This window comes from Jaculus jaculus, chromosome 1 (genome assembly GCF_020740685.1).
Source record: "Jaculus jaculus isolate mJacJac1 chromosome 1, mJacJac1.mat.Y.cur, whole genome shotgun sequence".
In the NCBI taxonomy this organism is placed as follows: Eukaryota; Metazoa; Chordata; class Mammalia; order Rodentia; family Dipodidae; genus Jaculus; species Jaculus jaculus.
This window is the reverse complement of record NC_059102.1, coordinates 197,115,752-197,126,254: the sequence shown is the minus strand read 5'-3', so window position 1 is coordinate 197,126,254 and position 10,503 is coordinate 197,115,752. Positions and strand designations below refer to the sequence as shown.

At 35.1% G+C, this 10,503-nt stretch overlaps 1 non-coding gene across 1 annotated transcript; it reads right to left on the bottom strand.

Moving 5' to 3' along the window:
* Nucleotides 1–9,155: 9,155 nt before the first annotated feature.
* On the bottom strand, nt 9,156–9,259 carry LOC123458282. Its single transcript, XR_006635571.1, has one exon. It is a non-coding gene; the product is annotated as a U6 spliceosomal RNA (small nuclear RNA).
* Between the last annotated feature and the right edge of the window lie 1,244 nt (nt 9,260–10,503).

The following is a 10,503-nucleotide window of genomic DNA, read 5'->3' as shown; positions in this document are numbered from 1 at the left end:
ATTTTACTGGTATGGGACTTTTACAGGGTCCTTGAAAGCCACATTGCCTTATCTTAGCTCTTCAGTGGGCTGTGACTCAGGAGTTAAGGCCCCAGAACTCATGGTCACATAGAGCTTCCACTGAGCCTGTGGTCTTCTTGGGTTCTTGTCTTATGATTTCAATGAAAGAAATGCACAGTCTCTAGGAGGGTGAAATATATATTTTTAGAAGGTCATCAGAGCTTGAAAGAAATGAAAGACTCCTATCTGTCCAGACAGGAGGAAATGTCTGAGGAGGAGGAAGACTCACTGGGTGACTTTAGAGATTTTGCTGAACATACACAGATTAAGATGTGCCAAGGACCAGATTCACAGGTTATTCTGTGACAATGACAAGGGAGTATCATAAGGTTTTCATAATATGGAGTAATATTTCCAGACATCTTAGGTAAGGATCAGACTTTCTGTCATCTAGAATGTGTTAAAGGTGTTTGTTTCCAAAGCATACCCACCTTTGCACACTTGCCAGCAACTATGTAAAGCTAGAGTCAAAATGCACAATAGGAGGAGAAGCTAAGAGAATTCATAGCTACCAGGTAATATATCCTGGTAGTGATTTGCAATATTTCCTCTTTCAGTATCAGGAGACCTTTTCTGAAAGAAGATAGAAAATAGATTTCTCAAAGTTGTTCTCTGACTTCTGCACATGCAGCTCAGCTTGTGTGTACATACATACACACACGCACACACACACTAAAATATTTAGATTACCTCATCTCAATATATGCCTCATAAAATATTGGCTTTATTCTCAGATGTTTCTTTCTGTTCATGTTTTCCATTGTCAAAACAACTCACTAAATTATTCACCGTAGAACATTATATCTAATTCTATAAGTCAAAAGGTCACATGGAATTGTCAGTTTTCTAGGTATGGACTAAGAATAAAAATGAAGACAAACAGTGAACAAAAAGCCTCCACAATAAACTGCTTCCTCCGTGTACATTTGAATCTACATATTTGTCTTCTCTTTTTAAATACTAAATAATATCTGTTGTAAAGGCTAGGCAAGCACTCATTGGTAATTTATTTTTCTTAATATCACACTGATATCTTTTGGTTATTTTTTGCTTATTACTCACTATGCTTTATAGGGAATGCTAATGAGGTTCACAATGAATTTAAAAAATGCTCTCAGGATTATGGTAAAATTCTGCCTCAATATATTACAATTCTAAGGGAGAAAGAAAATTTAGAGCTCAGTAACTGATAATGATATTGAACACCTCATTTTGCCAGTATAGTTATTTGTATAGTAATGCTTCTTTACTAAATATTATGAGTAAAATATTTCTTAATATTCTAAGATCTAGACTAAATCATACATATCCGTAAGGTGAAATATCTTAAATTACTTCAAAATTTATATCCCTTATTTTTTTCTTTTAATAAGAATACGCCTTTTAAAGTAATTGTATTTTTAAATATTTTTTGTCTGTGAACACAACCATATAGATATGAATATTCCAATTATGGTAATTGTGAGAATAAATGGCTTTTTATAGAAAAGGAAGAGGCTCTTCCCTTTCCAAACTGTTTTTTTTTCTTTTTTCCAGTCAACTGAGGTGCAATTAACATAGCAGCAGTATTAATTAGCTCAAGGGTCTTTTCCAGCCAAAGTGTCCACTAAATCTGAAGTGAGTTGTAGCTCTCAACATCTTCATTTTGTAGGTGGAATCTGGGTTAATTGCTTTTAATTAGCTTTCCTAATTACCCTAAATAGAACCAATATTTGTCTACAACTTGTTTGCAATATGGACCTGAAAACTATAAAGTGAAATTCATTCACTTTAGTTTTCTTTCTTTCTTTTTTTTTTTTTCTCTCTGTACCATCCTTTCTTTCCCCTAAGTGGCTGTCAATCATTGCTGTGATCTATTCTAGGACAAAAAGTACAGTGACACATCCATTTCCTTTTTCTTTGTATCAGGATATCTTCATTCAAGTATATGTTGCTTTACCAGGGAAAGAAATCTGCTTGTTATCTTTTCTCTGTGAAATTTTCTGAAGAACCGTATAAATAACAGCACCCATTTTCAATCTGCTTTCACTGTTTTTTTTTTTTAACGTTTGCATGGTACTGATTATCCCTTAGTAAGTTTTATTTTTACCTACTAATGATTTATTGTTTACATTTATCTTCCCTTGATATGTATCAATTCAATACTTAATTAATTAAATATTTTTTCTATTTCTTGCTAACTCTTAAATGTCTAGAAAATTTACTGCCTTATATTACAAACAAAAATATAAGTAGATTATTAAAGGACTCATTCTTTTTTTTTTTTTTTTTAACTAGAGTGTTAAGAATTTGGGCTGGAGAGATGGCTTAGCGGTTAAGCACTTGCCTGTGAAGCCTAAGGACCCCGGTTCGAGGCTTGGTTCCCCAGGTCCCACGTTAGCCAGATGCACAAGGGGGCGCACGCGTCTGGAGTTTGTTTGCAGTGGCTGGAAGCCCTGGCGCGCCCATTCTCTCTCTCCCTCTATCTGTCTTTCTCTCTGTGTCTGTCGCTCTCAAATAAATAAATTAAAAAAAAAAAAAAAGAATTTATGGATGTATTAAAAGACTTCTGACTGCAGAGGAACTATGTGGCTAGACTGGGGACCAAACTTGTACCAACAGGTTGTAGGCTGCAAGGGCCCGCAGTGAGTGCCATTCCCAGTCAACAAGTATGTATCAATCAAATGCCACTACACTCATTGCTATGTCACACTTCAAAATATATTTCATGAAACAAAGCATGTTTTCACACAACTTTAAGTCAGTAACTAAAATGACTGCATTATTAAAAAGATTAGAATAACAATAAAATGAAATATGAGGTAAGACATTTCCTCTTATGAGAGAATGAATTTGATATTTCTTTGTCCCATGACAGTAAGCATATAAACCAAAAGTTTCTACCTAATGAAGAATTTACAAACACAAGAAAACGTTATGTAAAAAATTAAGACAGGCTTTACAAAGTTTGGTTTGAGCCATGGAGAGATAGAATGTGTAATATAAGCTAGCTGAGGAAAATATTTAATTGGTCCCAAAATAAATGGCTAGAAAATAATATTGAGCTGGAATTTATGATTTGGTATATTTGAAATTCATAAAAATACACTTTTGGATATGTTATTTTATAATTAATGTGGCACTTATTCTGATTTGCCTTGATTCTTTTAATAAAACATTTGCTCATTAAAATGTACTACAGTGATATAAACAATTAATACCTGTGTTATCATTCTGAATTAAATGGCAAGAATGATTATCTTTAACTCAGCAATAATAACGATCTCATTAGAAAAATATGTTACTAAGTGATATAAAATATAAGTTATGATTTAGTTTGATAATAATAATGCTTTGTCAGTCATAGGGCTAGTATAATTTGTACTTAATTTTTTATAATATTTTATTCTTATATATTTATTTGAGAGAGAAATGAGAGAGAGAAGAGCACACCAAGGCCTCTAGCCACTGCAAACGAACTCCAGGCGTGTGCATAACCATGTACACCTGAGTACATGAGTTCTGGGGAATCAGACCTGAGTCCTCAGGCTTTGAGGGCAAGTGCCTTAACTGTCAAACCATCTCTCTAGCCCTGTAATTTATTTACTGGGATATATTTAGGTTTACAGCAAAACTGAGTACAAAGTTCAGAGCATGTCTATATGCCCTTCTTCTCAAAACTCAAAGTTTCCAAGCAATGAGATCAGTTTGGTCCAATTGATGAGCTTACATTGGTACATAATTATCACTCAAAGTCAATAATTACATAAAGGATAACTTTAGATATGCTGCATTATATGGGGGTTTGGAAAAAATGTATAATGACATGTATCAACACTATAACACTAGACTGTGTAGTTTAGCACCCTAAAATCCTCTGTTTTTCTGCCTCCCCTGGAACTCCAACCCCACACGTAAAAACCACTGAACATTTTTTCTCCTTAATTTAGCATTTAAATTCGGGTAGTAAATTTTTCTCTATTACTTCTGCATGTGCAGTTTTGAAACAGATATTACTTTAAAATCTATAGTGTTTCTAATTCTTTTTCCTGTTTTTCTCTTAAATTGATTCTAAACAGACTTGCTCCTAATCTTTCTGTATTTCTACCAGTATTCTGGCCATTTTTCTTTTCATGCCATTTGCTAAAACATGGTCATTCTCCAGCTACAATATGCCACATGCCCATGAACTGTTTTTGCTTTTTACTTATTTTCTGTAATAGATTCCATAACTATTTCCTAAGGTCAGACATCTAAGTGTTGGACTATATTTGCATATTTCATAGATATCTCCTGTAGAATATGTTCAGAACTGAATTCCTCGCTATATTATCTATCCCATTAGACATAGCTTTTTCTGAAGATTTCTACATTTATAGCTGCTAATAGTCCTGAATTATCCTTCTGCATAGGTTTCTTATGACACAAGCACACTGAGAAGACATTCTTAAAGATGTGGTTTCAACAATAAAATATAACTAATCCTTCAGTGATGCAGTTGTATACTTAGCCATGCCAGCTTCTTTCTTGAATGATTGCATGTAACCTCTTTTCAGGGACACATTTTCTGGAATAATCCATCTGTACTTTAGGTTGTAATGTGCCAGCATTCTCTAAAGCATCCACTATTTCATGTTGCCCTTTATTTAAATGTAGTTAAAATGATTTCACTTCATTTTTTTAATTCCTGTCCTGCAATGGCATGCTTTATTTCAGTCTTCCACTCAGTGGTCTTTTATAATCTTTCAAAACCATGTTAGCTGAACTCTCACATGATAGCCTGTTCAGTAGCTAGTGACTCTTGGTGAAATATTTTTCCCTCCACACATAGATCTTTTCAACCTTCCTCAAGGCTTTGTTCAAGAATCAAGTTGTTAAGGTTTCTCCATCCGTACTATAAAAACTGTTCAACTGGGCTGGAGATATGGTTAAGCGCTTGCTTGTTAAGCCTAAGGATCCCCTGGTCCGAGGTTCGATTCCCCAGGACCCATGTTAGCCAGATGCACAAGGGGGTGCATGGCTGGAGGCCCTGGTGTGCCCATTCTCTCTCTCTCTCTCTCTCCCTCTTCCTCTCTCTGTCTGTCACTCTCAAATAAATAAATAAAAATAAAAAATACTTTTAAAAAACTGCTTAACTGCTCTCACATTCTATCTTTAAAATATACTCACCTCGGGTCTGGAAAGACAATTTAGTGGTTAAGGTGCTAGCCTGCAAAGCCGAAACACCCATGTTCGACACTCCAAATCCCACATAAGCCAGATGCACAAGGTTACACAAGCTTTTGAGTTCACACATGCACACATGGTGGCGAATGAGTCTGCAGTTGATTGCAGTAGCTGGAGGCCCTAGTACCAACTCTCATTCTCTTTCTCACTTGCTCTTGCACTCTCTCTCATTAAAAAATATGTTCTCATCATTTTTCCCACATTACATTTTACATAATAAATGAGATATCATGATGTGTTCAGTTAAGATGTTGTGCTTTCATTATTTCTTCTTTGGCATGAGTCTAAATTCCAAGGAATTGAGAATATCTGACACCTTAATTTTTGCATCAGAAATCAGGTATCCAAACTAGTCAACAGCAAATAGTTTAAATAATCAATATCAAACATCTCACATGGTTCTGATACTTGTCAATTGTTTATTTTAAACATGACCACATGTTAGGAAAACAATTTTAATATAGAAACTATAAATTTGCCATAAAGCAAATATGTCTAGTTATGCAAATCTGTGGAAAGACCTCACAAAAGGAACATTTCAAAAGTCTCTCCAAAACTATTCTTTGACAAGGAGAAAGCAAAAATGAAACAATAATTTCTACAAGTGTACATTTTTAAAACTGGTTTAGGAAGTATTCATTTTAGCAGACTGAGCCAAGCAATGGCAAGTTTAACTAATTTAAGCAAAGTTATTGAAAAAAATAGATTTCAATACATCTTAAATAATTGTTGTTTTAGTTTAATTAAAAAATAATCAATCAGTTAACATGAATACAAAACCACAGGAGACAATGATGGAAAAATATATATTAGATATTGTGAGTGGAATTAGAACAAATAGAAAAAAATTAAATGCTTATATGAGGATTTTATATTTTATTTATTTATTTAAAAGACAGAAAGGGAGAGGGTGAGAGAGAGAGAGAAAGAGACAAATAGGGAGAATGGCTGTGCCAGGGCCTCCAGCCACTGCAAATGAACCACAGATGCTTGAACATCTGGCGTATGTGGGTACTGGAGAGTTGAAACTGGGTTGTTCAGCTTCCCAGGGAACTGCCTTAATCACTAAGCCATCTTTCCAGCGACAGATGAGTATTTAATAATATTTGAAAACCTTTGTGGGGATGGTGATTTTTAGTAAAATTAACTTGGAATTTCAGGTCGTATACTGAGGTTCTTCTTTGGAGTTGACTTTTGTTAAAGGTGGGTCTAATTTCATTCTTTTGCATGTACTTATCCAGTTTTTCCATCACCATTTGCAGTCTTTTTTACAATGTGTATTTTTGGCCCCCTTTTCAAAGATGAAGTAGCTGTAGTTTCTTTGAGTTAGAGAGATAGGTCTTCCATTCTATTCTATTGATGTATGTGTATGTTTTGTGCAAGTTCAATGCTGTTTTAGTTACTATGGTTTTGCAATATATCTTGAATCAGGCGTGGTGATATCTCCAGAGTTATTTCTTTTGCTAAGGATATTTGGCTACCCCAAGTCCTTCCATTGTTTCATATGAATTTTGAGACTATTTTTTCTTTTTTTCATTAAATAAGGATATATTTAACATGTAAACAACATATGTTGGTATCATCCTTTCCCTCCTCTCTGCCCCTTATCTGAAGAGGCCTTCCTCATTGAGGATGTAGTTCAACCCTGTGGGGATTATGGGTCATGCATCATGGGGGAGAGACAATGTCTTCGTGCAAAACATTCTAACTTGTGACTCTAACAATCTTTCTGCCTCCTCTTCCGAAAATTCCCTGAACCATGCTGGGAGCATTTTAAGTCTACTTCAGTGATCAACACTTAGGAGCCTCTGGCTCTATGGTTTGGTAGGCGTTGAGTGTCGTCAGTGTCAATCTCCATCATTCTTGTGCTGATATCAGATTCACTAAGAAAGCAGCACTCTTGCTTTTATTTTTTTCAGATGGTAGAGGGACCTGAGGAGATAAATGATCCAGTGCACTCCACCCTGGTCCCAGCTGAAACCACAGAGAAATTGGGGAGAAAAGACTACTTTTTCTATCTCTGTGAAGAACATTCCTGGAATTTCTTATTGGAATTGTATTGAATCTGTATCATGGTTTTGGTAGGATGGCCATTTTCACAATATTAATTATTTTAATACATGAACATGGGAGGTCTTTCATCTTCTCGTATCTTCCTCAATTTCTTCTTTTAGTTTTTCTTTGTACATTTTCCTTATATAAATCTGTCATGTCCTTGGTTAGTGTTATTCCAAAGTACTTAGTTTTCTGTGTGTGGCTATTGGAAAAGATATAGCATCACTTAGCTCTTTGCCTATGTGATTATCTTTGGTGTCTAAGAAGGCTACTGATTTTTGCATGTTAATTTTGTATCCTGACATTTTAATGAAATAATTTATCATCTTTTGAAGTTTGTTGGTGGAGTCTTTTGGGTCACAGATATAGAATCATATGTTCTGCAAATAGGAATAGTTTGAGTTCTTCCTTGCCAATTTATGACCCTTTCATTGTTTTCTTATGTCTTATTGATTGGGCTAAAACTTCAAGAGCTATTTTTAAAAGCAGTGGTAAGGTGAGAGTTGTCCCTCTTGCCATGGGAATGCTTCAAGTTTTTCCCCATTTAGAATGATCTGGGGATTAGGTGAATTATAAATAGTCTTTATTATATATAGATATATTCCTTCCATCCCTAGTCTCTACAGTGTTTTAATCATGAAAGGGGTGTTGTATTCTGCCAAATGATTTTTATGCATCTTTTGAAATAATCATGTAATACTTGTGGTTAATTTTATTCATGTGCTGAATTGTATTTACCAATTATCTGATGTTGTACTATCCCCATATTCCTGGGATGAAACTTATTTGATCATGGTAGATGATTTGTTCTGGAATTAGTTTTGGAGGTCTTTATTAAGAATTTTTTATCTAAGTTCATTAAGGACATCAGGCTATACTTTTGTTGTTGTTGGATCTCTATGTTAGCTATTAGGAATAAAGCTGGCTTCATAGAAGGAGTTAGGGATTATTCCCTATTTTTCAGTAGTGCAAAAATAATTTTAAAAGTGGTTTTTGGTTCTTTTAAAATTTATTTATTTATTAGAGAGAAAGAAGAAGATAAAATGGGTGTGCTCAGGCCTTCTGCCCCTGCAAACAAACTCCAGACGAATGTACCACCATGTGCCTAAGGCTTACATGGGTTCTGGGGAGTAAAAACTAGGTCCTTAGGTTTCACAGGCAATTACCTTAACCACTAAGCCATCATTCCAGCCTGGTTTTTGGTTCTTCAGTGAAGGTTTGGTAGAACTCAGTGTTGAATCCATTTGGGGCTAGACTTTTTTTGTTGGTATTTTTAAAAACCTACTTTGGCAATTTTGTTAGAAGTGATGGTGTTTTTAAGGAAGTCTATCTATTTTAGATTTAATTTTGTTATGTGATATGTGCCCATTTCTTCCAAGTTTTCTAATTTTGTGGAATACAGGATTTTAAAATATGCCCTGAGGTGTTTTTTTTTTTTCAACTTTCACTGGTATCAGCTGTGTTGTTTTCATTTCTAATCTTTCTGACTTGAGCCTTCTTTTTTGTTCTTTTGCTCATTTTGGACATTAGCCTATCAATCTTGTTTATTTAATTTATTTATTTTTGAGGAACCATGTCTTTGTTCATCATTGTAAAAAATGGTTTTCTTTATCTCCAATTCATTGATTTCTGCTTTGACCTTGATATTTTCTTTCCATCTTGTACTTTCGGGCTTGGGCTGTTCTTTTCTTTCCAGCACCTTCAAAGGTATGTGTAAGTTATTTATTGGAGAGCTCTCTGTCTTATAATGCAGATATTTATTACTATAAATGTCCCTCTTAGAATTGCCTTCACTTTGTCCCATAAGTTTTGGTGTGTTGTGCTTTTATTGTCATAATAACATGGAAGGCTTCAAAAATTTGCATGTCTTCCTTGTGCAGGGGCCATGTTAATTTCTGTATCATTCCAATTTTAGTATTTGTACTGCTGAAGGAAACACTCCAGTTAATGTATTTTTAATTTTTTTATTAATTAGCTTTGTATTTAGAAAATACAGTCAGTTTGGTACCATTATTAAGGTCATCCGTGACCTATCCCTCCCCATTGCCCCCTCCTTGTTGAGGTATATGACTCATGCATTGTGGAGTTAGCCCACAGTTACGGGTAAGATAAGTGGCTCTGATATTCTTTCTGCCTCCAGTTAATTTTTAACAGCTTTACTCTATTTTCAAAATAAGAATTATATTGGTTTTATTTAAGAAGTAGAATCTGGGGTTGGATAGATGGCTCAGTGTTAAATGCTTTTCCTTAACGTTCACTGCTTATTAATCACTGTTGATGACTTTTCTTCCCCAAGAGTCTGCATAGGTCTTTCTAGCATCATGTAGCCACTCAACAGGAAGGAGGCTCCCAGTTCAGCACTAGCTAGATTTCTCAATTTCCTGAATCTTTTTGTTATCTTTAGCAATAAGGTCTTACCATGTAGTTATGTTGTTCTGGTGGGCAACCAAGAGCCTTGAGAGTATCCTATAATGCTAGGAGGGCATCAGGAGTCTTTCTGACTAATAAATCACTGAAAAGTATCCCACCTCTAGCACTGATATTTTCTATTAAAAAGCCTATGACTTCTGTGCACAGAACTATAATAATCATTAATCCCATAAGTTGCTTCTATATATACAGTTGATAAAGAAGGATTTTTCCATACGGTTTAGTTATGTCGTTTTTAATTTTTCTTTTAAATTTTATTTATTTATTTGAGAGCGACAGACACAGAGAGAAAGACAGATAGAGGGAGAGAGAGAGAATGGGCGTGCCAGGGCTTCCAGCCTCTGCAAACGAACTCCAGACGCGTGCGCCCCCTTGTGCATCTGGCTAATGTGGGACCTGGGGAACCAAGCCTCGAACCGGGGTCCTTAGGCTTCACAGGCAAGCGCTTAACCGCTACGCCATCTCTTCAGCCCTCGTTTTAATTTTGATTAACCCTCTTGTCCTCTATTCCCTCCACTGACTCATTCCACTTCCTAGTTTCCACTACTTCCTGCACCTAATGCACAATGTATAAAAGCAAATTTATATGATATTATTACTATTGATTCTATGCAGGAAAATTTTAATGGTGTAGAATTTTCCTACTTTTGTTAAAATTCAGAGAATTCATATTATTGAATTTTTGATTAGGGATGCTCAACCTAGGTTCATAGGCAACAATTGAGACATTTGTCAATCTGTTGAAGATATACT